Source organism: Palaemon carinicauda, chromosome 35 (genome assembly GCF_036898095.1).
Source record: "Palaemon carinicauda isolate YSFRI2023 chromosome 35, ASM3689809v2, whole genome shotgun sequence".
NCBI classification, from domain to species: Eukaryota; Metazoa; Arthropoda; class Malacostraca; order Decapoda; family Palaemonidae; genus Palaemon; species Palaemon carinicauda.
The window spans coordinates 73,509,100-73,536,549 of NC_090759.1; the positions used below are offsets into that span (position 1 = coordinate 73,509,100).

Sequence of the window (27,450 nt, forward strand, 5' to 3'; positions counted from 1 at the left end):
TTCCTGACAGGAGAAAACTGCAATTGGACACCTTGTCCCAGTTGTCGTAGCCGATAACTTAGGCCGACGTGGTTGAAAGAAAAGGCGCTGGAGCCCTGCAGAGTCTGAAAGAAAGCGCCTTGGAGGAGTGAAACCGGAAGTCGATTTACTCCGCACAGCAGCTGTCTAAGTCTCTGTCCTTGGGCACAAACAAACTCTTCTCAAGGATGGAAGGGTGTCTGAGGTCATCGACCTCCACAGATGAGACACCCGAAGGAAGCCCTCAGTCAGCGCGTCCAGATGGTACAACATCGAGCTTGTCCGCAAGTTAGATACTTAACGACGAAAGGCCAAGGTGCCTGAGCTCAAGAGGAGGAAAGTACCCTTGATCTTCCTGTAGCTTCCTTGAACCAAACCTCGGGCCGTAACCGAGGAGGGAAAGAACCTGGTAAGCTCCCAGAAGAAGAGGTAAGCAGTCACCCCTTGTCCGATGGAGAAATCTCGAACGGAAAGCCGTAGACTGTGTTTACGGTTTGAGACAGTGTTCTGGAAATACGCTCCAGAAGAACTCGCCAGGCTGGTCATGCTGCGAAAACCCCATTGGGAATCGTGGTCGCAATTGCCCTGGAGCTCGTGCGACGGGAATTCCTGGTGGTCGGCGGGCGATAACCCATAGACGAGCAATGGATACTGCAAGAAATAAGCCGACATTTGTGCGAAGAAACACTGTAGGTTCGCGCGACGGAACACCATCCGTCTGCTCGATGGAAAAAACCGTTGGTTCACGCGTGGGCGAACATTGGAGAGCATGAGCGTAGACGTGCAGGGACGTGGGCGTGTGGGCGCGCGGGCGAGTGGTCGCGCGGTTGCACGGGCGAGCGGTTGCACGGGCGAGCGGTCGCGCGGTTGCACGGGCGAGCGGTCGCGCGGTTGCACGGGTGAGCGGTCGCGCGTTTGCACGGGCGAGCGGTCGCGCGGGCGCGCAGGCGAGCGGTCGCGCGGGTGGGCAGGTGGATGAGAGCGAGTCCGAGGCGGCGAACGCAAGCGTTAACGCGATGGCGAGGAAACGCGCTGCCGCGTGGGCGAGGAGGACTGCTGGCGATATGGATCAACAAGCAATCGGTGGTGAGCTGGTGAGCGCTAACGCGCAGGTTGGCGATACCGAGTTGTGATATGCCGACGCGATGGTCGAGCAGTATGCGCAGGTGAGCGATCGTGCGATGGCGAGCAGTATGCGAAGGTGAGCGATCGCGAGCAGTGATCAGCATGCGCAGGGTCGCGCGATGGTGATCAGTATGCGCAGGGTCGCGTGATGGTGATCAGCATGCCAGGGTCGCGCGATGGTGATCAGCAGGCGCAGGTTGGCGGTCGCGCGATGGCGAACAGCATCTGCAGGTGGGCGATCGCGTGATGGCGAACAGCATACGCAGTTGAGGGTCGCGCGATGGTGATCAGCATGCGCAGGGTTGAGCGATGGTGATCAGCATCCGCAGGTGTGCGGTCGCGCGATGGAGATCAGCATCCGCAGTTGAGGGTCGTGCGATGGCGATCAGCATCCGCAGTTGAGAGTCGCGCGATGGCGATCAGCATCCGCAGTTGAGAGTCGCGCGATGGCGATCAGCATCCGCCGTTGAGGGTCGCGCGATGGCGATCAGCATCCGCCGTTGAGGGTAGCGCGATGATGATCAGCATCCGCAGTTGAGGGTCGCGCGATGGCGATCAGCATGCGCAGGTGAGCTAGTAGCTGGCGAACCATGTTCCTTCAGAAGTTTTGGAGAACGTTGGCGTGCCGGCTGTAACACACGTGGGCGATCCGGAGATCGCTGGCGAGCTGATGATCGCTGGCGGGCTGATGATAGCTGACGAGCTGATGATCGCTGGCGAGCTGATGATCGCTGACGAGCTGATGATCGCTGACGAGCAGAAGGCTACGCGTGGAAGCCTGCGCAAAGAAGAAGAGTCCTTGACCCCGACCTGAACCGAAGTTCTAGATCGCGAGGGCGAACGTGGGCGCACAGGGCGCGTAACAGGAACCAACAGGAACCGCAGGAAAGATCATCTTGAAAGCGCTGACGAACAGGAGAGCGCTGATGAGCAGAAGGGCGCGCAGGGAAACCCTGACACGCAAGGGAAGAACCCCCGTGGGGGCAACCCTTTGCCCCGAAGGGATCGTTGTCCGCCGGGAGACTGATGTCCGTCGGGCAGACCGTTGTCCGTCGGGAAGACCGTTGACCGTCGGAAGACGAGATCAGACTGCTGTCCATCTGCACCAAGGCGGAAGATCGAGAAAAAGGAGTTGTAGGCTGCAAACGGAGATCCAAAAAGGCGCCTCAAGCACCCTTATAGGGAGATGAGAGGCCCTTACGACGAGGCGGACGGTGGGCCTTAAGGCGAGGGAGGCCAACAGCAACAGCAACAGAAGAAAACTCTGAAGAGGAGTCTCTATGAGTGTACTCTCTCGCGAACGAAAGAGAAACACTTCGTGGAAGAGACTGGTCAGCCAGTGACCTAAAAGGAGCAATCCTCCGAAGAGGAGCTCCTGCAGTTGCCCAGCCCCTTGAGCGAAACTGCAGGTGCGATCGCTCAGCACCAAGAGCATAGTCGCACGAAAAAAAGGCAAGAGAAGAACCCCCCAAAAGGGGAAAACTCAAGCCTGGACAGGAAAAAACTTCCCTCGGAAGGAAAGTAATCCGCCCAAGGAGGCAAGCCTCCTGACTGTTCTAAAATGAACTGGAGAGCTGTCCGTCGACACGGGAGTACTACCAGTAGAAGGAGACACGCCCCTGACGAAAATACAAGGGGGGAGGCAGCAACAGCCGAATCCCCAGGACTCAACCAGACAGCTCACACCGTTGCTATATTACAGAAACGAACTAGTTCGGTAACTGTAAAAAAATAAAACAAATAATATTAGTACACATTCATTCACCCGGGAAGGCTCCGAAGAGGAATCCCGAGGGGAAGGAACAAGAATTACACAACAGGCACGTGCCCTCACAACCACTTACACTCGCGGAAGGAGAGCTGTAACCAAAACAGAATTATAACAATTATAATTATGTAACTATGTAATTATGTAATTTAAAAATGAATGAACACTAAAGAAAGAACGAAAACCCCGTAAGGAATCGTTCTACAAGCTGAAAAATAAAAAACAACTACAATTAGATTCATAACTAACTAATTGATACAAACGTACGGCGTAGCAACCCCCCACACGGAAAGGAAGCTAGGCTACAAGGGCGTAGTAACACGTAGTAAAAGGGTGAACGACCTCAAGAGAGAGAGAGAGAGAGAAAGACATAAGTCAAACTCGATCGCCACCCATAAAATACGCCGTGGTGGCGTAACTGCCGAGGCCTCCACGTAGATATCGTACACTACACACACATCTGAAAAGGAAACTTACTTATTTCTATACTCAAATATATATACAAACATGAAAACATGTTTACATATATATTGATTAAATGAAAAATGTTATTTTCATTATTAAAATAAATTTTTTAATATACTTACCCGGTGATCATATAAGCTGGAACTCTGTTGCTCGACAGAAAAACCTACGGTCAAAATACGCCAGCGATCGCTATGCAGGTGGGGGTGTACATCAACAGCGCCATCTGTCGAGCAGGTACTTAGTACTCCAAGTAAACAAAGAACCAATTTTCTCCTCGGTCCACTGGGTCTCTATTGGGGAGGAAGGGAGGGTCCTTTAATATATGATCACCAGGTAAGTATATTCAAAAATTTATTTTATTAATAAAAATAACATTTTTCAATATTAAACTTAGCCGGTGATCATATAAGCTGATTCACACCCAGGGGGGTGGGTAGAGACCAGCATTACATGTTTACATTATTATGAGCTAAGTATTTTGTATTTCATTTTAGCAGTTATTCAAAATAACAAACATAAAATAAATAAGTACCTGGTAAGGAAGTCGACTTGAACAATTACTCTGCCTTTTTAAGTACGTCTTCCTTACGGAGCCTCGCGATCCTCTTAGGATGCTGAGCGACCCCTAGGATCTGAAGTATCAAGGGTTGCAACCCATACAACAGAACCTCATCAAAACCTCTAATCCAGGCGCTTCTCAAGAAATGACTTTGACCACCCGCCAAATCAAGTAGGATGCGAAAGGCTTCTTAGCCTTCCGGACAACCCAAAAACAATAATAAAACATTTCAAGAGAAAGATTAAAAAGGTTATGGAATTAGGGAATTGTAGTGGTTGAGCCCTCACCCACTACTGCACTCGTTGCTACGAATGGTCCCAGAGTGTAGCAGTTCTCGTAAAGAGACTGGACATTCTTAAGCTAAAAAGACGCGAACACTGATTTGCTTTTCCAATAGGTTGCGTCGATTATACTTTGCAGAGATCTATTTTGTTTAAAGGCCACGGAAGTTGCGACAGCTCTAACTTCGTGTGTCCTTACCTTCAGCAAAGCTTGGTCTCCCTCATTCAGATGGGAATGAGCTTCTCGTATTAACAGTCTGATAAAATAGGATAAAGCATTCTTTGACATAGGCAAAGATGGATTCTTAACTGAACACCATAAAGCTTCAGACGGGCCTCGTAAAGGTTTTTAAATAGAACTTAAGAGCTCTTACAGGACATAAGACTCTTTCTAGTTCATTTCCAACCATACGATAAGTTTGGAATATCGAACGATATTGGCCAAGGCCGAGAAGGCAGCTCGTGTTTGGCTAGAAAACCAAGTTGTAGAACATGTAGCCGTTTCGGATGAGAATCCGATGTTCTTGCTGAAGGCATGAATCTCACTGACTCTTTTAGCTGTGGCTAAGCATACCAGGAAAAGTGTCTTTAAGGTGAGATCTTTCAGGGAGGCTGATTGTAGCGGTTCGAACCTGTCTGACATAAGGAATCTTAGTACCACGTCTAAATTCCAACCAGGTGTAACCAAACGACGCTCCTTCGTGGTCTCAAAAGACTTAAGGAGGTCCTGTAGATCTTTATTGTTGGAAAGATCTAAGCCTCTGTGACGGAAGACTGATGCCAACATGCTTCTGTAACCCTTGATAGTGGGAGCTGAAAGAGATCGTTCTTTCCTCAGATATAAGAGGAAGTCAGCTATTTGAGTTACAGAGGTACTGGTCGAGGATACGGATACTGACTTGCACCAGTTTCGGAAGATTTCCCACTTCGATTGGTAGACTCTAAAGGTGGATGTTCTCCTTGCTCTAGCAATCGCTCTGGCTGCCTCCTTCGAAAAGCCTCTAGCTCTCGAGAGTCTTTCGATAGTCTGAAGGCAGTCAGACGAAGAGCGTGGAGGCCTTGGTGTACCTTCTTTACGCGTGGCTGACGTAGAAGGTCCACCCTTAGGGGAAGTGTTCTGGGAACGTCTACTAGCCATCGAAGTACCTCGGTGAACCATTCTCTCGCGGGCCAGAGGGAAGCAACTAGCGTCAACCTTGTCCCTTCGTGAGAGGCGAACTTCTGCAGTACCTTGTTGACAATCTTGAACGGAGGGAATGCATATAGATCTAGATGTGACCAATCTAGTAGAAAGGCATCTATATGAACTGCTGCTGGGTCCGGGATTGGTGAGCAAAATATTGGGAGCCTCTTGGTCATCGAGGTTGCGAAGAGATCTATGGTTGGCTGGCCCCAGGTGGCCCAAAGTCTCTTGCATACATCCTTGTGGAGGGTCCATTCTGTTGGAATTATTTGTCCCTTCCGACTGAGACAATCTGCCATGACATTCAAGTTGCCTTGGATGAACCTCGTTACTAGTGATATGTCTAGACCTTTTGACCAGGTGAGGAGGTCCCTTGCGATCTCGTACAATGTCAGAGAGTAGGTCCCTCCTTGCTTGGACATGTACGCCAAAGCCGTGGTGTTGTCCGAGTTCACCTCCACCACTTTGCCTTGAAGGAGAGACCTGAAGCTTTTCCAGGTCAGACGTACTGCCAGTAGCTCCTTGCAGTTGAAATGCATTGTCCTTTGACTCGAGTTCCATAATCCCGAGCATTCCCTACCGTCTAATGTCGCACCCCAGCCTACGTCCGATGCGTCCGAGAAGAGAACGTGGTTGGGAGTCTGAACAGTCAGGGGAAGACCCTCTCTAAGGTTGATATAGTCCTTTCACCAAGTCAGACAAGACTTTATCTTTCCGGAAACCGGGATCGAGACCGCTTCTAGCGTCTTGTCCTTTTTCCAGTGAAAAGCTAGATGGTATAGAAGAGGACGGAGGAGTAGTCTTCCTAGTGACACAAATTGATCCACGGATGACAGTGTCCCTACCAGACTCATCCACAGCCTGACTGGGCAGCATTCCTTCTTCAGCATCTTCTGGATGGATAGCAGGGCTGGGGGCTGATCGTCTTGTTCAGCAACGTCCTCATCAGAGGGTTCCTCATCCGAAACTGATGAGGAAACGGCAACGGAGTGGGCAACGTCTGACTCGCTGAATCCGGTCGCACTGGTGGATGCGTGACGGAGCCGGACGCAATATCATGGAACTGCTGCACAGTCTGTGAACTGTCAACAACCATGGGAGCGCGAGGAAGTACAACGTCAACCCGAAACTGTCTAGACTGTCTGGGTTGTGCAGTCAACACCCTACCGGGTTGCTGAGGTTGACGCACTGCGTCACAACAAGTCACCTCTGCTGGTTGTTGAACGTCCTGAACGTCAACAACCACCTCCGAGCGTCGCTTAACGTCAACGTGCGACTGGCAACCCACACTGGGTCGCATCGGTGGAGGAACCACCTCAACTGGCAGACGCGAATAGGTTACCTCAGCGTCAACAGGGCGCACAACCAACCGGTTGGAAGGTTGTTGGCCAGAAGGAGGAACCACCTCAACTGGCAGACGCGAGTAGGTTACCTCAGCGTCAACAGGGCGCACAACCAACCGGTTGGAAGGTTGTTGGCCAGAAGGATCTTCTCCGCATTTAAGTCCTCTATCAAGGACGCAAGCTTGGACTGCATGTCTTGCAGCAAAGCCCATTTAGGGTCTACGGGAGCAGGTGTGGCAACAGACGGGGTTAGCGACTGATGCGGAACCATTTACCATCCCTGAAAGCCTTGTTATGTGTGACATAATAGTACAGCAAAACTTCAAAGGCTCGACAAAAGTTGAGAAGTTGACCTGTAAACAACTTGGAGCGTCTCCTGGCTAGGCGCCAGGGCGAGTCTACCAGAATTGAGAAGTCTATCTGGGCAGAGGCATGAACTCCCAAGCCGAGAACTTCTCTCGTGTCCTATCAGACTCTCGCTCTATAAGCCAGTTTAAAAGAAGGGAAATCAAAGGCTGTATCCCTAAAACTCCTCCTGGTGCAAAAACCAGTCGCCTAGCCAACGTAACGCTCTCTAGGAGAGCGAGAGAGCACTAGCTTAAATACAACGGCTTCGAAGTAGCTAGGCCTAGTGTAAGTTCTGACGTTTAGGCGAACGAGGAGCAGCAGTTACAAGATCCGGACGAAGATCCTTAAAAAATCATCATGATTTAATTAAAGTCCATAGGAGGCTAAGCAGCTTAAGGCTCCTCTCCAAATGACAGAGTCCTCAAGGGAATATCAGTAGGAGGGAGAACAGCACTTTCTCATCTACAGGAACCTTGTCCGATAAAAGCTAGGTTATCTCAGTGAGTCTCTCACTGGTGCATTAGTAGCAGACCAGAAGGCAACGTCATGTAACTGCTTGACAGTCTGTGAACTGTCAACAACTGAACTGTCAACCACAACAGGTGCGTGAGGACATATAGTGTTCACTCGAGACTGCTTTGACTGTCTATACTGAGCAGTCAAAACAACTCTAGAATGCGGAGGTTGACGCACCGCGTCAAAACAAAACAACTTAGACTGTTGTTGTACCTCGCGAACGTCAACGGAAGGTTCCGTGCGTTACTGAACGTCAACATGCGGCTGGCAGGGTACACTGGAACGCATGGGTGGCGGGACTCTCTCAGCTGGAGTGCGGCAGAAGGTCGCCTCAGCGTCCACAGGACGCACAACCGTGTTGGTTGTAGGCTAGAGGTTGGTGCAGTGTCAACCTTCTCCGCACGAAAGTCCCGCATCAATGACGTCAACTGAGACTGCATGGTCTGCAGCAAAGCCCACTTAGGGTCTACAGGAGCAGGTGCGGCAACAGACGGTGTGACTGCCTGATGCGGTACCGCTTTGCCTCTCTTAGGAGGTGAGCAGTCGTCGGAAGACTGTAGCGAGTCCGAACTGACCCAGTGGCTAAAACTGGGCCGTTGGACTTGCGCGGAAGGGACCGACTTGCGCTTAATAAGCTGCGAGACCTTGGTCCATGGTTTCTTACGAGAAACCTCTTCCGCAGACGAGAAATAAATGGGCTCTCTCGTCTTTGTGTGGGTGGGGCGATCTTGGGTAGATACGCCCGAAACCACGGAGGGAAACGTCTGTTCGTTGATAAAGGCCTGACGAACCCATAAGTCGTTCGACATTACTTCTCCCCTGGGCTTGGGAGCTTGCAAGAGGTCCCGGACTAGGTGAACGACAGGCACGAACAGACGAACCCTCAGACGCAACACTGTAACACTTTGCGCATATCACTTTATCACTTCGATTTTCTGTTTTGCACTTATTTCACTGAAATCGAAACTTTTACTGATTTCTACCTGAAACACGCAATTCTACCCTCATTAAAAGGTAGTAATTGCAAAATCAGTTGTATAATGCAGCTCATTAATACTAACAAAAAACAGAAAACATATATAAAGATAAAAAAAAAAAATCAGAGGCTGGGAAAGAGACTAAACACTAGTTCAAATAAACTACGTTTACAATCTCTCACCGCACATAGCCTGGAGACAAGAATAAAACCCTAGAAACGTTTTACCTTCTTCCCCGTACAGCGACTAGGGACGAGAGTAACACGAGAAAAACGTTACCCGCTTGAACGGAACGTTTTCTCCTAAGTACCTGCTCGACAGATGGCGCTGTTGATGTACACCCCCACCTGCATAGCGATCACTGGCGTATTTTGACCGTAGGTTTTTCTGTCGAGCAACAGAGTTGCAGCTTATATGATCACCGGCTAAGTTTAATATTGAAAAGTAAGCGATTAAGTAAAGACAAAACAGACAATGGCTGCCAAGCGAGGACCAAGACAGAGACGTCTGTCACAGTCCGAGCCAAAAGTTAAAGTGAGTATTCACCTGTGTGTGAGGGGGAGGAGGGGTAGCTAGCCACCACTCCCCTACCCCCCCCCCCCGCTAACTAGCGCGGGGGTAATACACCCTCGTTAAATTCTAATGGCTCGCCATTTCAGCTACGCTAAAAGTAATACCCTTTGTAAATAGCGTGGTTTGTATTTCGGTTACGGAACAAATTCATGTTCAACTGAATATTATACCATGAGCAACTCCACACAGCACATACCAAGCAAGGGTTACTCCTCTTAATGATGCTAGTTGCATTAAACTAACTTACAACTTGCAAGTACAGTAAAAAATTAAGACAATATTCAAGTTAATATTAACCATGTGGGTTGCTATATAGGGATACATAGAACCAAATTTCACACAGACTGTCAATTTATGTACTTGTTCAATAGCTGGCCGTGAAAACTCACGCAAGTTACTTTGACACTTCAGCAGTGGGTATCGACATCTTTGGCGGGGTTTAACACTGCATGCAATATTGTTTGAACCCGATTATTGTAAAGAAGACATAACATGCTTGTGAACTCTTTAAATAAACCCATCTTATTTTCAAAATTTTATTGTAAGTACTAAAAAGTAAGAATTTTCCATAGACTTACTTTTCCAAGATTGATACAATTTTGGTAAAACCGAGGGATTACCCACTAGCGAGAGCTTTCTTGCACTATACAGTACAGTACTTGAAAAGTTCATTGCCAAGAGACATACAGTGATTTCATAAGTTTCATACCATTTTCAAAGTTTGACTTTTGAGCAGGTCACTGTGTATAGTACAGTATACAGTATTACCAACATAATCTGCTGTGCCACTACCAATTTAAAAGAACCATTTACTGTACGCTACAGTAAACACACTGGTGGCCACAATTGAGGTCTTAAAAAAAGGTACCTTATTAAACCAACTTAAAAACCTACATCGGTCCATTTTCTATAAATTATACAACTGAATGCAGTACATTTGGCCAACAAAATACTTGTAGTTCTAATTCAATTGTATGATTCAAAGGTTAAAAGGCCAAACAGGTGAGAATTTTTTTTGGGGGGGTGAAACTTCAATAAGAATGATAAACTTTCTAGTGTTGATGTTAAAAATAAAAAACCATATAAAGTGAATATTGTTCTAAGAATTTTTTTTAGATGTCCACAATATTGCAAGCTAGCTGAGTGTTAAGAAATTTCACAAAGACATGGCACATTTGGAAAATGTGACCAAGAAGAATGCTCCCATAATGACTATGCATTACAGGGAAATGACCAACATGGAGTTAGTAACCACACATAAGCATATTACAAAACTTCTACAGTATATTATTATTATTATCATTATTATTAGCTAAGCTACAACGCTAGTTGAAAAAGCAAAATGGTTTAAGCCCAAGGGCTCCAACAGGGAAAAATAGCCCAGTGTGGAAGGGAAATAAGGAAATAAAATAAATGAGATAAAAATTCACAATAAAATATTTTGAAAACAGTAACAACATAAAAAAAGAGGTCATTATTGACCTGTAAAAAGACATGTCAGCCTGTTCAACATTAAAACATTTGCTGCAACTTTTGAACTTTTGAAGTTCTACCGTTTCAACGGCCCAAACATTTGCAGCAACTTTGAACTTTAGAAGTAGTTCTACCTATTCAACTACCCGATTAGGAAGAGGCTTAAGTTCTCATTATGTTAGATATAGCTTTCACATAGCCTGCCTTTAATTACATAAATGCCATGACCCTATAGGATTACTGATGAATGGCAAATTCTTAAGGTTTGAACCCTGTTTCTATTCACCATTTATCTGCTATGAGCATGAGCATGTTTAGGTTCGTGGGGAGAGGTCCTCTGGGGGATACCTTACGAGTGAATTGGTAGGTAACAATTGGGTTCATTTTCACATAATATTAGTTTAGTTTAAACCCAGTGAGGATATTGAATAATTTTCTCAAAGTTTGGAAATACGGTAAATGTGTAGGAGAGCTCCGCGGAAGATCTTGAAGAATTTAAACACCTACAATTCACTATTATATCATATAGAACGCTTATATAATAGTCAATATATGAGCAGCTTCTATTTAACGAAGATATTCGTGTGTATAGTTGTTTCACTTGGATTTTTTCTAAGTGTTTGTTTTTGTTTACTGTGTGATGTCTTGGCTAAAATGAGCTGTTTCACCGCCTTACTGCGTATGGCAGACTAGTTCTCAATGCTATTCTAACCAATAACAGGTGTTTTATTGACGTCACACTGTTTGAAAACCAATCATGGCGGTTTTTACAAATCTAGCCAATGCTGACACTTATTACTTCACTTATCCCTGCTATTTTTCCACCAGTTACCACAGTTTACGCGAAGTTCCGCGGAGGAATATTTTTGCACGTCTCGGATCTCCCTTCAAACTGAAAAGCTCGGTAAAGTTTTAGATTCAACCAAATTGGGAAATGTATTATATTAATATATTTTCCTAGTAAAGCACGTGATAACAAAAAACTTTCTCTCAATACATTATTGACGCTGATGTCTACTTAGAGAGATAATTATTTCAGTTAATGTAGGTCTGCATTTTATTTCTAAGTGTTTTGTATACCTTTACGCTGCCACGGGACCTAGCTCTTGTTCGTTTGTATGTCTGTTTTCATCTTACTTGGCTCCGCCCCATTGCGTAATGTGACAATATTTACTTGAATGCGCATTTGCTCCTCCCACTAATGTCGCTCCTCCAATCTAAATACTACTGGGTTCTTTTCAAGGGTTATTATTGGACGATTCATTGGTCTCTGTCTTGTTTCAAGGATCTGTTTTTCGTGCAATATAACATTGTAAACGATAGTATTTTGTTTTTTTCCCTATTTCATTATGGGAGAAACCCGTGATTGTCGTTTGTTTTCGGTTTTCAAAAGTTCCGGTTTCTATATTTTCATCACACGTTACTTAACTGTCATGGATCCTCCGGTACGGTTGTGTGAAATATGTCGTTATTCCTATTTTGATGTGATCGGCCGATTTCATGGGAATTATAATGGAACTCCTGAAGTAGTGAATCGTTTTCTAAGGGAGCATTCCGTATTACCTTTAAGTGTCCAGTGTGGTAAATGTGATTCGCCTTTACATTTTCGTGAGGATAGACATGTGTGGTATTGTACCAAATCTGAATGTATTCCAGTACTTGATGATTCAGAAGAGGGTCAACCACAACCTTCCACATCTTCATCGTCATCTTCCGTTTAAGGTAAGAAGTGATTTAACAAAATATATATATTCAAATTTACCCCTGGTTAAAGGGGGGGTCGCAGGGGGGGCGAAGCCCCCCCCCCCCCCCCCGGTAGGGGTACAGGGCCCCTAGGTTAGGTTAGGTGGGTTTGTTAGGTTCTGTGGTGCCCTGAAAATTACTGTGGCCTTAAGGGGGGATCGCAGGGGGGGGGGCCAAGCCCCCCCCGGTAGGGGTACAGGGCCCCTAGGTTAGGTTAGGTGGGTTTGATAGGTTCTGTGGTGCCTTGAAAATTACTTTGGCCATAAGGGGGGGTCGCAGGGGGGGCGAAGCCCCCCCCGGTAGGGGTACAGGGCCCCTAGGTTAGGTTAGGTGGGTTTGTTAGGTTCTGTGGTGCCCTGAAAATTACTGTGGCTTTAAGGGGGGGTCGCTGGGGGGCCCTACCCCCCTCCCCCCGGTAGGCCTAGTTAGGGGTATGGGGGAGGGGTGCTGGAACATTAATTATTCATTTATTGCAAATATCATTCAATGCCCCAACACCCTCCCCCCCCCTTCCCCCACCCAAAACCCCGGTTCCCAAAGGGTGTCCCCCATAATTGGTGGGATGAACTAGGGTATACATAGTAAATCTCTAAATCGGTTGGTTTGCAGTCAAAATAAACGTTAAATTCATTGAAACCACACTATTTCTGATGCAACAAATATATTTTTATTGCATTTTTACAAATTTGGCTGAAACTAAAAATTTACCAAAAGCTCATTTTGCCGTGAAGTATGGAGCAATTAGCAGGACCTTCATCCCGTTCCGACTGTGTCACTTGTGAAAATTGCTTCATTTCTTATGGGGATTTTTGTGTACATTATTCAGGGAAAGTTGATTTGCTAATTGCATTTGCTCAACGTCATGGTTTGATTTTGGCAGAGAAAAAGTGCCCTAATTGTGAAAATGTGTGCCGTATAGATTACAAAAAATTAGCATTCCGGTGTGATCGTAGTGTGGTTACTTGTGGGAAAAGGAAGAGGAGGTGTAAGGTATGTGGTAGTTTGCAGTTTACGTTAACGTTGTGTAACCTCATTAATAGTCGAAATATCGACGATCAAACTCACGCTACTCTTGTCTTCCCTGAATTTTCTAAGTCTGTTGTTATTGTTGACTGTGTCTTATTTTTGCTCAAATGAGCCCTGTAACCACTATAATCCGCAGACAAACTAGTGCACTATGACGCCCCCCCCCCCCCCCCCGGTAGGCCTAGGTAGGGGTACAGGGCCCCATAGGCTAGGTTAGGTGGGTGACTTAGGTTCGGTGGTACCCTGAAAATTACTGTGGCCTTAAGGGGGGGTCGCAGGCCCCCCCCCCCGGTAGGCCTAGGTAGGGGTACAGGGCCCCATAGGCTAGGTTAGGTGGGTGTCTTAGGTTCGGTGGTGCCCTGAAAATTACTTTGGCCTTAAGGGGGGGTCGCAGGGGGGGCGGAGGCCCCCCCCGTAGGCCTAGGTAGGGGTACATGGCCCCCAGGGTAGGGTAGGTAGTTGTATTAGGTTCGGTAGTGCCCCGAAAAATCACTTTTCTCCTCCTCCCCCCACCCAAAAACCCCGCTTCCCACTGGGGTCCCCCATAATTGTAGTAGTAGGTTTATGCTTACATTTTCTGTGTAAGAGTTAGGTGGTTGTAGGAGGATTATCTCACTGTTTCAAGGTAACTGTAGCTCTAATTTACGGTTTTCTTTCGTTTTCTACTTTTAGAAACTTTTAAATTGAGCGCGGAGGTCTCCTACATAATTACCGGAAATACTGTTCATTCATAACAAATGTTACATTAAAGTAGCAATTTTATAATATGAGCATAGAGAGGCCAAGACTACATGTAACGTCGTATAGGCTACATGGGTGGTGTTAGTGTTAATATTTAGGTACATTACCCTGTAATACAAGGTAATTTTGTAGTGAATTACACAAAATGGGTCCTGTATTAAATAACGTGATTTAATCAAATTTTACATAGGAAACACTGTGTTTAAGGAGGAAGGTTTTACTAGTCCCTATTCACATAAAAACAGGTTCAGTTCTCGAGCTGCCATGACCAGAACTTCATAATCACCTTGACCATAATTGAACACTGTAACCATTTATGCACACAATTAAATACACTGACTACCTTGCATACTTCAGAACATCAACTAACCTGGCAATATGGTAACTTGCGTTCGAAAAAATCTATGGTTTTCATCAAAATGAGAGCATCGACACTAGAGAGAACCACCATGACAGACAGATGGGTAATGCCAAGGCCCAAGACACCACACCAGACAGAGCCTTAGTTCCGTTCGCTAATTACATTGTCAGACTGTCACTTCTGATTCTTCTGAAACTGTCATATTTTTCGATAATGATTTAAGATCTACTAAATATATAAAAATATAAAATAATTAGGCAACTTTTTATTCAGAATTTTAAGCAGATACTAATTTATAAATATTGTAAAACTGTCAAATGACTACAGCTATTATACTGAACGTATCCGGGTCGCAATACCGCCCTCTATTGTCTTTGTAAACTAATATGTTTAAAATCTTTAGTTAGGAATTTTCTAATATGCACAATAAGGAAGGGAAATCGATGAAGAGTAGAAGAGGAAGCGTATGTTCTAAGATAATTCATGATTAGCGGAGGCAAGATACAGGATAATACACTAGGAGGCCTAAAACATTCTATCATTCCTTCGAATAATTACATTAAACTTAAAATGAAATAAAATACGAATCATCATCACGCAGTCCTTCACTATTTAAGCTCGATATAGTAATACTATCTATTTTAATATCGAATATTAGCCACTTGTTACTTAATACCTCACTCAAACCAGCAAAGAGAATTAATCAGTCATTTACACAAGACTTTTAAGTTCATCCTACTCTTTATGACGTCATGAAGACGTATTAATTCTTAATGAATAGAATTTTGTAATTATAATTTATTCCTCTGATAGAACATGCTATACAAACATCTTTTCAGAGACTGTCTATATATTTTGAAAAAAATATAACTTTAATTCCCTTGAAAGCAAGGAAAGAAAATCTTAAATTCAGTCCCCAATAGTTTTCCGAGCAGCAAAACATAAGTGGCTGTACATTCCAGTCCTCTTATTGGCCGTAAGTTCTCGGCTATGATTGGCTGTTGTCTTTATTTCCCATAGATTTACACACATCTAACGTCGTAACCAAAACATTCAATTATTCTTTTAAGTAACTGAAATTATACTATAAAAAAATACTAAGTAGTCATGTACTGTAGTTCCTTCACTATATAAACTCAATAACATGATAGTACAGTATGCATTTGAATATCAAATATTAGCCACGTAACTCTATACTTAACTTAAACCAGCAAACAGAATTATTCAGTCATTAATACGAGCTTTTAACTTCATTCTACTCCTTATGATGTGACAAAGACGTATTTTCCTACTAATATGATGATTTAGAAATTAGAATGTATCCCTCTGATAAAATATGTTATTAAAACATTTTACAAGGGGCTGAAGATTATATCTATCTATTTCTAAATCTTTGGGGTTCGTTAGTTAGCGCGTTTGAAAAGCAATATGAAAAAAATCGGGAAGGTTTTACAAACAGCAACTCATAAGTCCCGAGAACTCTCTCTCGATGGAATAGTCCAGTCCTCTGATTGGCTGTACCTTCTCAGCTGTGATTGGTTGTTGCCTTTGTTTACAAATTCACAGCTGTACATCTAACATCGTTGCCAGAACTCCGTTAATTGTTCCTTTGAAACTGACGTATTTTTCTTGCTTACTCTTTTGAACAATGTCCTTTTTTTTTTTTGCTTACTCTTTTGAGCAAGATCCATTATCTATCTTATTAATAAACTAATGATAGTTTGTGTTTTTCATGTCTTAATTTATCTACAAAAAGTATAAGTATCTCACCTTTACTCCGTTGAATTCATTCATGAAATACGAGATTCCATGACGTCACATACAACCACCAATCAGCCAATGAGACGTCAGATATTTCCCGCTAAGGAAACAAGTAAGCCGAGAGTGAGAGGGAATGGGGCTCCTGTTAGCAAATGAGTCAAATTCACGAGATAATATCTAGTTCAAACACTGTAAGGACTTTTCCTCCTATTTTGTCATACATTATACAAAAATGATATTTAAGATCCACTTTATTACTTAATGATTGTTTTATGTTTGTTTCCTTAAAATTTGCAGTGTTTTAAGTCATCATTTATCTGAAATATAACGACATATTTCCTAATAAACGTATGACTAATTAATGTAACAAAATACGAATTAAAGTTACGTTGTTACTTCACTATTTAAGATCGATATAATAATAGCTCACTCAACCAGCAAGCAGAAGCAAAGCAAAACCGTAAATCCCTTCATCCTACTCTCGATGACGTCACAAAGACGAATTTTAATAAAACGATAATTTAGTAATCAGGATCTAGCCCTCTAATAAAATATTATATTAAAACATCTTTGTGGAGAATTTTTTAATGGTTGCGTTCTGAGTGGGAACTTAGTCCGGGAAAGTCTCCTTATAACAGTTACACAAAGTTCAACAGGGGAGGATAGGAGCACTTACTCTCGGGGCACAAACACCCTGCTAATACTTTACTGTCACAATTCACTAACCACACTCTTTAAATACAAATGGGGGAAATTTTACTGTCCAGAGGCCTAAGCACTCCACACGATTTGAAATAATTTATGGCCTACTCTAGCTTTGTCAGGTCTATAGTCATTTCATTCTCAGGCTCTGTTCCGGCTCCGTCCCAGCTACCCCAATGAAATGCTGGACAGTTATTTTACGTTAATGTAAGGTAGACAAAATCCAAAATGGGAGCAGTGATGTAAAGTAGTTTAAAAGTTTAAAGATAAGGATCTTTACCTTCGAAGCAAATATATTAATGCAAAGTTCCTCGCTGTTACCACCTATAGACTTACTTAGGTTTTCTCTTTAAATACTGGGTACTTTGTCCCGTGATCAACTATTCATTTCACACATTAAAATAAATGAGGGAGCAAAAATACTAAGGAGGTTTGATTAACCTAATATTGATTTATTCACAAATTTACATTGAAACAAAACGGACATCTTAACAACACAAAAATGGAATAAAAAGAGATGCAATTCAAATAATGAAAATGATGAGTTAGACACGTGGTCTGCAACAATCAAAATAGGGTCAGGCACGTGGCCCACGTGACCCAGAGACTATGTTAGTCTCAAAAGACAAAAAATTGTATAGAAAAAATATATACACACAATCCCACCGCACACAGTCCGAATAGTGTAATTAGCCAGGTACCCTATCAAGTTAAAATTAGTCTAAGCTAATAAATGGGGGAAAACTAAATGGCCATTGATGTAGTACCTGCACTCCTTTGAAGTTTAGTCCTATGCCCGAGATAGCTGTTGACCTGGTTGTTGCACTAATTGGCACGCTGCACTCTTGCCTGGCTCACCCCAAGAATTCTCACTGTGGCTGCAACTAGGTACACCAGGGACCTCTTCTCAATCTCTCCGACCGGCAGCAACAGGACTCGTTGGTGAGACACGTTTTGGAAGAGAGAGTGGGGTGAGCCAGAATTGGCCGGGTTCAATGACCAGGCAGGTCAGCAGGCCAGGGCAGCTCCTCGTAGAATGGGGTCGACACTACGGTCGAAGAGATCACCTGGCTTCACCTTTCCAGACAGGTGAAGAGCTTGATGCGCACGGTAATCCATTGGGATTGCCATATCGGGACTTAAGGACAGGGCAATATATTGTTGAAAGGAGTGCAGAGGAGGCAGGATTTTGTACTAAATACTCAGATAAATCTTGCTGCTCTGAGGGAGGTTATATATACAGCAATCCTACCTATTCTGGCTTGCTAAAAATTAATATTTAAAATGATTAATTAGCAATGGACTGGTACGATGGGCATACATCTTAAAATTAACAAACCTTAATTGGTATTGAGAAATATAAGATGCATTAATTCAGCAGTATTGGAATTTATATAAAATGTGCAGTTTAGGAATTTAATCTCGACCCATGTAGTTTAAGGAAAGAACCAACATACACCGTGGTTACACTAAGGCCCTCTAACGTGCGTATCTACGCTGTGACGTCACGAGCATGGCGTGCGCCACTGTCAACAAGTTTAGGTTAGTCCTCCCTATGTTTCGTTAAAGAAAACTAGATGTAGGAGAGAATGTTTAAGGGGTAGCTATAGTATTAGTAGAAGAGAGCTAAAAATACGATTAAAAGAAGAAGAGTGAAGAAAATTCTTCACACCCTGGGGATAAAGGGGAGAAAAAAGGGAGAGGGGTTAGTTCCGGCAAATGTGATTCAACTACTTGTTAGTATGAGCGAGATAAGCTTACTGGCTGAATGATGAGTGAAGTTCTTCACATCAACGTCCGTTTAAAGTTAACAAAACGCCTTTAACGTTAATTGAAATCAATTGAATCAAAGTTATGCTTTCACGTGAATTTGGGGGATATTGAACCACGCAGGCAATGTTTCACGGAAGCGTTGATATAAGTAAATGATCAGTGTTAACTTGAAACGTACGATGCAATAGTAATTAAAGGATTAAAAACACTCAATTCTTCCCACCCTAGGGGTACGGATAGAGCAAACAAAACGAAAGCCAATAACGGTCAAGTTCAGCAACAAGTCAGGCCAAATGACAAATTGAAAATTATGGGGGTGAATCCCAATCCCGGTCTGACACCCAACGTTTTACATTAAATGATTTTACATATAAAATGACTGGCGTGATGAAAGCTTTGAATTTTTCGCTTGACAAAAGGAGAAAAGTTACCTCCTCCTCGGCGTTAAAAGGTGAAAAGTTATTTGACACTAGTCTGAAAGACAAACCGAGACAAACTAGGTCTATGGGGACATCGTATTTCTGACAGCTATGGTCTTGGATGTCATCTTCAAGGGAAATGTTTGCAAGGTGAACATTAAAAACAAAGCTTAATTTCAGCACGAGCTGAAGGATGTCAGGGGGATTATAGCAACATGACAAGTTGTCAAGGCAAAAATTAAATTTACGCTTTGAGGTTAAAGCAAGTGATTGACCTGGAAAATGCTGCTGTACAACTTGGCAATAATAATAAATACTTAAAGTTGCGCCATATAAAAGTGAATGAAAATAATGAATGGCGTTCAATGTACCGCTATCCTTAAGCAAATTGATTTGTAAACAGGCTCTAAGCTCTGGTGCTAGGTCTACATGTGTGACCTTCGCTAAATCCACCGTTAGTGCACAAGGTTCATTTCTGACAACTAAAGTCTTAACCTTGCGATCACGCGGCTCTTTCTGAGGGCGGGTTTCAAATCCTAACGGGGATGTTCTAGCGTCAACACGGGTTAGAGCGGAAGTTACGGGCTTAAGAACTGGACAGTCAGGCAACGTGGGCACTGGTCCATGGAATGGTACGGTAACTACGGTTTTAGTTATTGAATTTACAACCGGTACAGGCCTCTGCTGGCCATCACGCACACGGTTAAGTTGTGTGGTATCTGCGCTACCACTTGGGGGGTCCATGTTAAGACTATGAATGGTATTTCCTACGGGACGGACTGTCATCGGCGGCAAAGACAAAGGGGGTTGAGGGCGATTAAACGCAAGGCCCTGATCAAACGCTGGTGGCTTAAGGTTCGGAGATGAGGACGGAACAGGTGGGGCCGACATAAAATTACTAATTGTGTGCCGTGTTGGCAACATAGTATTAAAATTTGAAGATTTTACAGCTTGGGGAATTGATACAAAATTGTGCTTGACTGCTGATATATTAGAAGTAACAATTAGGGGACTATTAATAGCGTTTACAACAGGACGTGTCACTGAAGGTGTCACCCTAGAAAAGGAATTAGACTGATTAGCTTTAATTATTAAATTAGGATGAGCCATGAGGCTATTAAAAGCAATCTCAACTTTACTCGACCAGGTAGCAAGTACGGGATAATTTAATTTAACAATAGGATGGTCGTAATGACGTCTCCAAAAATTCTTGTAATGGTTAAGTTCGTCTCTTACTTTACTAATTTCACTTTTAAAATGATTTACGGCTTCTGGACCCATGCTGGGAAAATCCACAGAAGCCAGAGCATGAAGTGCTAGGTCTGCGTCCTCACACACAAAGGTGAACGTCAACTCCTGTTCCTTAAGCCTAGCGTTAATCTCCTCGGGGCTAAGCGTTTCCGCCTTAGGCGGTGAAGGGTTGTTTACGTTAAACATGAAGTCCGCCATCTTGGAATGACCACGTTTGATGAACGGATTCGTAAAACAAAACAAGGGATAAATCTGAATTTTAAAGGAATGTAAAAATGAAACTTAACAAATTTACAAGGTTGATAATTAAACATCTAAATTTACTCATGATGGGAGGAAAATAGTTAAATGGACAAAAAACATATAAATCATGAAATTACTTTAAAATTCAAAGTGACCGGGCCCAACAAAGCAGACGATGCTCGGTCACGTGACTTTACACTTTGCTAAAATTAATTATATACGCACCTGGCGATAAATGATTGATCTAAGTTACTTGAAAGTAAAACATTAGAAAGCATATGGGCTTATGAATGCAAAGTATTAAGTTAAAAGTTAAAATAACAGGTCGAGGCTGACACTGTTGTGACGATTTCACAATTACGGGCGCACTAAGGCAGCCACTGATCTATTCAAAATGTAAATAGGCGCACAAGGCAAAGACTTTAAAGTGCACTCTCGTGGAGGCTAAACCAATAAAAAATTTCCCTCACGCGGAGGTAAAACAAAAATATCCTCGCTAAAGGACAAAAACAATATTTCCTCGCTAAAGGAAATTAAATTAACTACACGCAGTAATTTACTTACGGTAGCAAACAATTACGAACCCTTAGTTTGGGCTGTAAACAAGATCCGCCATCTCGGAACAAACACGTGGAATGAAACGGACTTGGTGTTATTAAGTTTCTACATTACTCGTAAGAAGACTTAAAATTATGTTACGCCAATTCGCTCTTTAGGACAAGGACACGTGCTAGGTATACGGGAACATTAGTTAGAAAAGTTAAGGTTGGTTAGGGAAGGTAAACGACACAAAGGAAGGTAGACCAAGGTACAAAATGTTACAAATTAGATGCTTAGCTAGCAAAATTAGTTGACAGGACGAGTACACCGGCGCTCTAGCTGAGCAGTAAACACGGGCGTCTGAACAACAAAAAACCTTAGTTCAAGTAGCTTAGAACTTTCTGGTATAAGTGGATTCCGCCACACGTGGGTGAACGGATCCGAGATAAAATGAAGTTCCTACGACAAAATCTAGTCTTTCTGTAGAGAACATTCAAGCAACAAATAACCTGGTTACGTAGCTCTTTCCTTAAACACGTGGTCGATACAAAAAGATCATGTTGATTACAAATTTCTCTTCCCAATTAAAGTCTGGGCTTTACACATTCGACAAACTGGCTGTGTGCGTGTGGGTAAGTGATATAGCGAGTTACTATATGCTTAATCAAGCTGATTAATTACGTTAATGCTTCACAAGTCAAAGGTAATAGATCCGGTTCGAAGGACCACTCGTGTGGAGAATTTTTTAATGGTTGCGTTCTGAGTGGGAACTTAGTCCGGGAAAGTCTCCTTATAACAGTTACACAAAGTTCAACAGGGGAGGATAGGAGCACTTACTCTCGGGGCACAAACACCCTGCTAATACTTTACTGTCACAATTCACTAACCACACTCTTTAAATACAAATGGGGGAAATTTTACTGTCCAGAGGCCTAAGCACTCCACACGATTTGAAATAATTTATGGCCTACTCTAGCTTTGTCAGGTCTATAGTCATTTCATTCTCAGGCTCTGTTCCGGCTCCGTCCCAGCTACCCCAATGAAATGCTGGACAGTTATTTTACGTTAATGTAAGGTAGACAAAATCCAAAATGGGAGCAGTGATGTAAAGTAGTTTAAAAGTTTAAAGATAAGGATCTTTACCTTCGAAGCAAATATATTAATGCAAAGTTCCTCGCTGTTACCACCTATAGACTTACTTAGGTTTTCTCTTTAAATACTGGGTACTTTGTCCCGTGATCAACTATTCATTTCACACATTAAAATAAATGAGGGAGCAAAAATACTAAGGAGGTTTGATTAACCTAATATTGATTTATTCACAAATTTACATTGAAACAAAACGGACATCTTAACAACACAAAAATGGAATAAAAAGAGATGCAATTCAAATAATGAAAATGATGAGTTAGACACGTGGTCTGCAACAATCAAAATAGGGTCAGGCACGTGGCCCACGTGACCCAGAGACTATGTTAGTCTCAAAAGACAAAAAATTGTATAGAAAAAATATATACACACAATCCCACCGCACACAGTCCGAATAGTGTAATTAGCCAGGTACCCTATCAAGTTAAAATTAGTCTAAGCTAATAAATGGGGGAAAACTAAATGGCCATTGATGTAGTACCTGCACTCCTTTGAAGTTTAGTCCTATGCCCGAGATAGCTGTTGACCTGGTTGTTGCACTAATTGGCACGCTGCACTCTTGCCTGGCTCACCCCAAGAATTCTCACTGTGGCTGCAACTAGGTACACCAGGGACCTCTTCTCAATCTCTCCGACCGGCAGCAACAGGACTCGTTGGTGAGACACGTTTTGGAAGAGAGAGTGGGGTGAGCCAGAATTGGCCGGGTTCAATGACCAGGCAGGTCAGCAGGCCAGGGCAGCTCCTCGTAGAATGGGGTCGACACTACGGTCGAAGAGATCACCTGGCTTCACCTTTCCAGACAGGTGAAGAGCTTGATGCGCACGGTAATCCATTGGGATTGCCATATCGGGACTTAAGGACAGGGCAATATATTGTTGAAAGGAGTGCAGAGGAGGCAGGATTTTGTACTAAATACTCAGATAAATCTTGCTGCTCTGAGGGAGGTTATATATACAGCAATCCTACCTATTCTGGCTTGCTAAAAATTAATATTTAAAATGATTAATTAGCAATGGACTGGTACGATGGGCATACATCTTAAAATTAACAAACCTTAATTGGTATTGAGAAATATAAGATGCATTAATTCAGCAGTATTGGAATTTATATAAAATGTGCAGTTTAGGAATTTAATCTCGACCCATGTAGTTTAAGGAAAGAACCAACATACACCGTGGTTACACTAAGGCCCTCTAACGTGCGTATCTACGCTGTGACGTCACGAGCATGGCGTGCGCCACTGTCAACAAGTTTAGGTTAGTCCTCCCTATGTTTCGTTAAAGAAAACTAGATGTAGGAGAGAATGTTTAAGGGGTAGCTATAGTATTAGTAGAAGAGAGCTAAAAATACGATTAAAAGAAGAAGAGTGAAGAAAATTCTTCACAATCTTATTAGGGACTATCTCTATTTACTTTGAAAAAAAATACATCTTTAATTCCCTTAAAATAAAATAAATTATTCATCCATTCAGCTCCGTCCCTTAATAGCTAGAGCGTTTAAAAGCGATTTTATGGAAATATGGGCAGGTTTCTCGAACAGCAAGTCATAAGACCCTGGAACTCTCTTTGGGCGGTAAATCTCTGTCCTCTGATTGGCTACAACTTCCTCAACTGTGATTGGTAGTTGCCCTCGCTTACTACAGCCCAACATACGCACACACTTAGAATTATCATCGTAGCCAGAACACGATAAACTATTCCTTTGAACATGACGTATTTATTTAACATAACACCCTTCAACAAGATCCAGGACCTATTTACTACAAAATTAATAATAATTTTAAGTTTATTTCCATATAAAATGTAATTTTCGGAGTTAATTGATCTGAAATAAGTATAGGTATCTCACCCCTACCAGGTTAAATTCATTCATAAAAATATGATTGCATGACGTCACCAACAACAACCAATCAGAGCTGAGAAGGAATCAACCAATGGGACGCCAGATATTTCCCGCTAAAAATACATAGGGTGAGAGAGTTCCTCTGGTTTATGGGCTGCTGTTGGCGAACGAGTTAAATTTACGAGAGTAATTTCGTTCAAACGCTCTAAGCGTCTAGGGCTTTTTCATCCTAATTCATTTTTTATATACATAGTTAAGTAGCCTGAGAAGAATATTTTCTTATTTATTATATTTTTAAATATTCAATATGGATAAATATCAACAAACCATCGTGTTCAAATAGAAATAAATTTCTACCTCATACTTGGGATCGAACGCTGCGACCTGGCCTTTCATTAGAAGGGGCTAGCGTTCGATCCCAAGTATGAGGTAGAAATTGATCATTCAATATGTTTACCAATTACATACAGACTTTCCCTTCAGTAATCACACTTTTCTTTAGGAGTGAGAAACGCATAAGATATGATCTTTGTCAGTTTTATATCATCATTATCCCTATCATGGTCACTATCATTATCCTCTTGGGTAAGGTTGAGAATTTTGAGTTCATATTCATTGATTTCAGAACAAAAAACTAACTCAAGTCATAAGTAAAAAAAGAATGCATGTTAACACTTAACAATGTATAGATTTTTTGTAGACATAAATTTCCTTTTTATATTTCTTTTTATTTATTATATGTAACATTATTAAAACAGTGGTTTGAATATAAAAGAGGTCTTATCAACGGAAAAATTCCCCTACTACAGGAAATTATGTCTAACTGCCCAAAAGATACATACTATAACCAAAATAAGAATATAATAACAAAATATTCTCTCTCATTTATATGCAAAATCCACAATAGAAATACAAGTAAAAACATTCTCTCTCTCTCTCTCTCTCTCTCTCTCTCTCTCTCTCTCTCTCTCTCTCTCTCTCTCTCTCTCTCTCTCTCTCTCTCTCAATTGAAAGCGAATATCTGTGCTGCTTTTCAGTAATTTCCTCGAATTTCGTTACATCTAAACGGGCGAATATTTTTTTTGGCATATAGAGGAAGTGAAGTCGATAAAAGAGACTTTTTTTCCCTTGATGCAGATTCAAGACTAGGGATTAAAGGCTGGATATTCGAGCACTAATTTGAGTAGGGTTCAAGCTAGTAAAATCAGAAAGTAGTAGTTCATGCAAACACACACACACACACACACATATATATATATATATATATATATATATATATATATATATATATATATATATATATATAATATATATATATATATATATATATATATATATATAGATAGATAGATAGATAGATAGATAGATATATAGATGCAGAAACCCCCCCCCTCTGTCTGTCTGTCTGTCTGTCTCTCTCTCTCTCTCTCTCTCTCTCTCTCTCTCTCTCTCTCTCTCTCTCTCTGCATATGAATGTATGTGTATAGATACACATATCCACCAACTGTTTCCAAAATAACTTTGCTGACTGCAATATTCGAAAAGGTTCAGCTTATATTTACCCACTCAAAAATGTCTTAATTTTGATATTATCCTCTTGAAATTAGTTACGAGAAATTGGTATCGCATTACTTAGTATCCAAAAATTAGTCTATAAAATCTTATATATATATATATATATATATATATATATATATATATATATATATATGTGTGTGTGTGTGTATGTGTGTGTGTGTGTAATGTCACAGAAGAGAATAATATGAAAAGGTAAAGGTGTTTGTTTTCAATTCCAGTATCATCAGAATAGATGCGCACCAGAACGTCAGCCGGGCAAGCCTACTCCCACCCACTGTGAACAGCTTAAACTCACGGTCCCAAACTGGGATCGATCTGCTGTCATGCGATTGCAAAGCGAACGGGTTATCACTATACTAACCAGGAGGTTAATATAAAAAAAAAACTAAATATACCAATTTGGGAAAAGAATTAGTCCTTCATTTTTCTTGGGAAATCAAACTTCCCCAAACTTCATTAAGGTGATAAAGTTTTAGGAACATCTTACAAAGACTGAAAACTATATATTTTTTGGCTTCATCTTCATTAGTCGAGGGAAGAATAAAGCGTCAAGGAAAGTAAGAGTAGAGAAATAAAGGAAAATAAATACTACAACCCTTTGAATTCTGGAATTCTGGAAATCTGGAATTCTCAGGCGAGCCATGTTCTCCTGACTTTTGATTCCCACTTTTTAATCATTCTAAACTTTGTAAAATATTCCCGAGTAAAGTTGATAAAAACTTTTTGTTTAGACATGGACACATCACGCGTCTATTATTCTTATTCAAAGTAAAAGAATGAACGTGAGAGTCTCTCTCTCTCTCTCTCTCTCTCTCTCTCTCTCTCTCTCTCTCACATCATGCGTCTATTCCTATTCAAAGAATAAGAATCAACGTGAGAAGCTGTTCTCTCTCTCTCTCTCTCTCTCTCTCTCTCTCTCTCTCTCTCTCTCTCTCTCTCTCATACAAACTGGAATTGAAAAGATTCAACACCACTCAATGAGCAAATTTCTTTACATACAAAATAGCAAATACTTGGAATAGACTTGCAGCGGATGTAGTGAACAGTAACACGATAAACTAACTCAAGAATAAGTAAGACAAGATCATAAAAACTTTCTAAACGTTTAAACTAAATCGCTCAACCCACGAGCAAATAGAATCTCTGAGGATAGACTAAAAAGTCTTTGAGACATTCAAAATCCTCGTAATTCTCTCATTGTCATACATTGATGGCACTCTGAAGGAATGTCGACTCATTTGGTCTTTTATGATTATCTTAATTTTTTTTTCATTCTAGTGCAACCCACAACTCTCAATTAAAAATTAACTAAGCGTTTCAAAATGGATTGTGGTGGTCGATGTGGTAACGTCCCTGATTAGTGATCGTCAGACTGGGGTTCGAGTTCCGCTCAAACTCGTTAGTTTCTTTTGTCGTTGCAACCTCACTATCCTAATGAGCTAAGGATGGGGTTGGGGGGAGCCTATAGGTCTATCCATTCAGTCATCAGCAGCCATTGCTTGGCCCTCCTTGGTCCTAGCTTGGGTGGAGATGGGGCTTGGGCGCTGATCACATGTATATATTGTCAGTCTCTAGGGCATTGTCCTGCTCGATAGGACAATGCCACTATCCCTTGCCTCTGCCATTCATGAGTGGCCTTTAAACCTTTAAACTAGACCTAAACCGTTTCTGTCTTCGTCCGTAATCTCA

At 42.3% G+C, this 27,450-nt stretch overlaps 1 protein-coding gene across 2 annotated transcripts in view; it reads right to left on the minus strand.

Moving 5' to 3' along the window:
• Positions 1-27,450, minus strand: part of LOC137627881 (uncharacterized) — a 256,631-nt gene that overhangs the window by 23,388 nt on the left and 205,793 nt on the right. The window contains exon 1 of one of the 2 annotated variants that reach the window (XM_068359316.1): positions 14,513-14,624. The exons of the other annotated variant lie outside the window; for it this stretch is intronic. The gene's annotated coding sequence lies outside the window, so the exon portion shown is untranslated. Of the gene's footprint in view, positions 1-14,512; positions 14,625-27,450 lie in introns of those variants that run through there. 2 annotated transcript variants of the gene reach the window in all.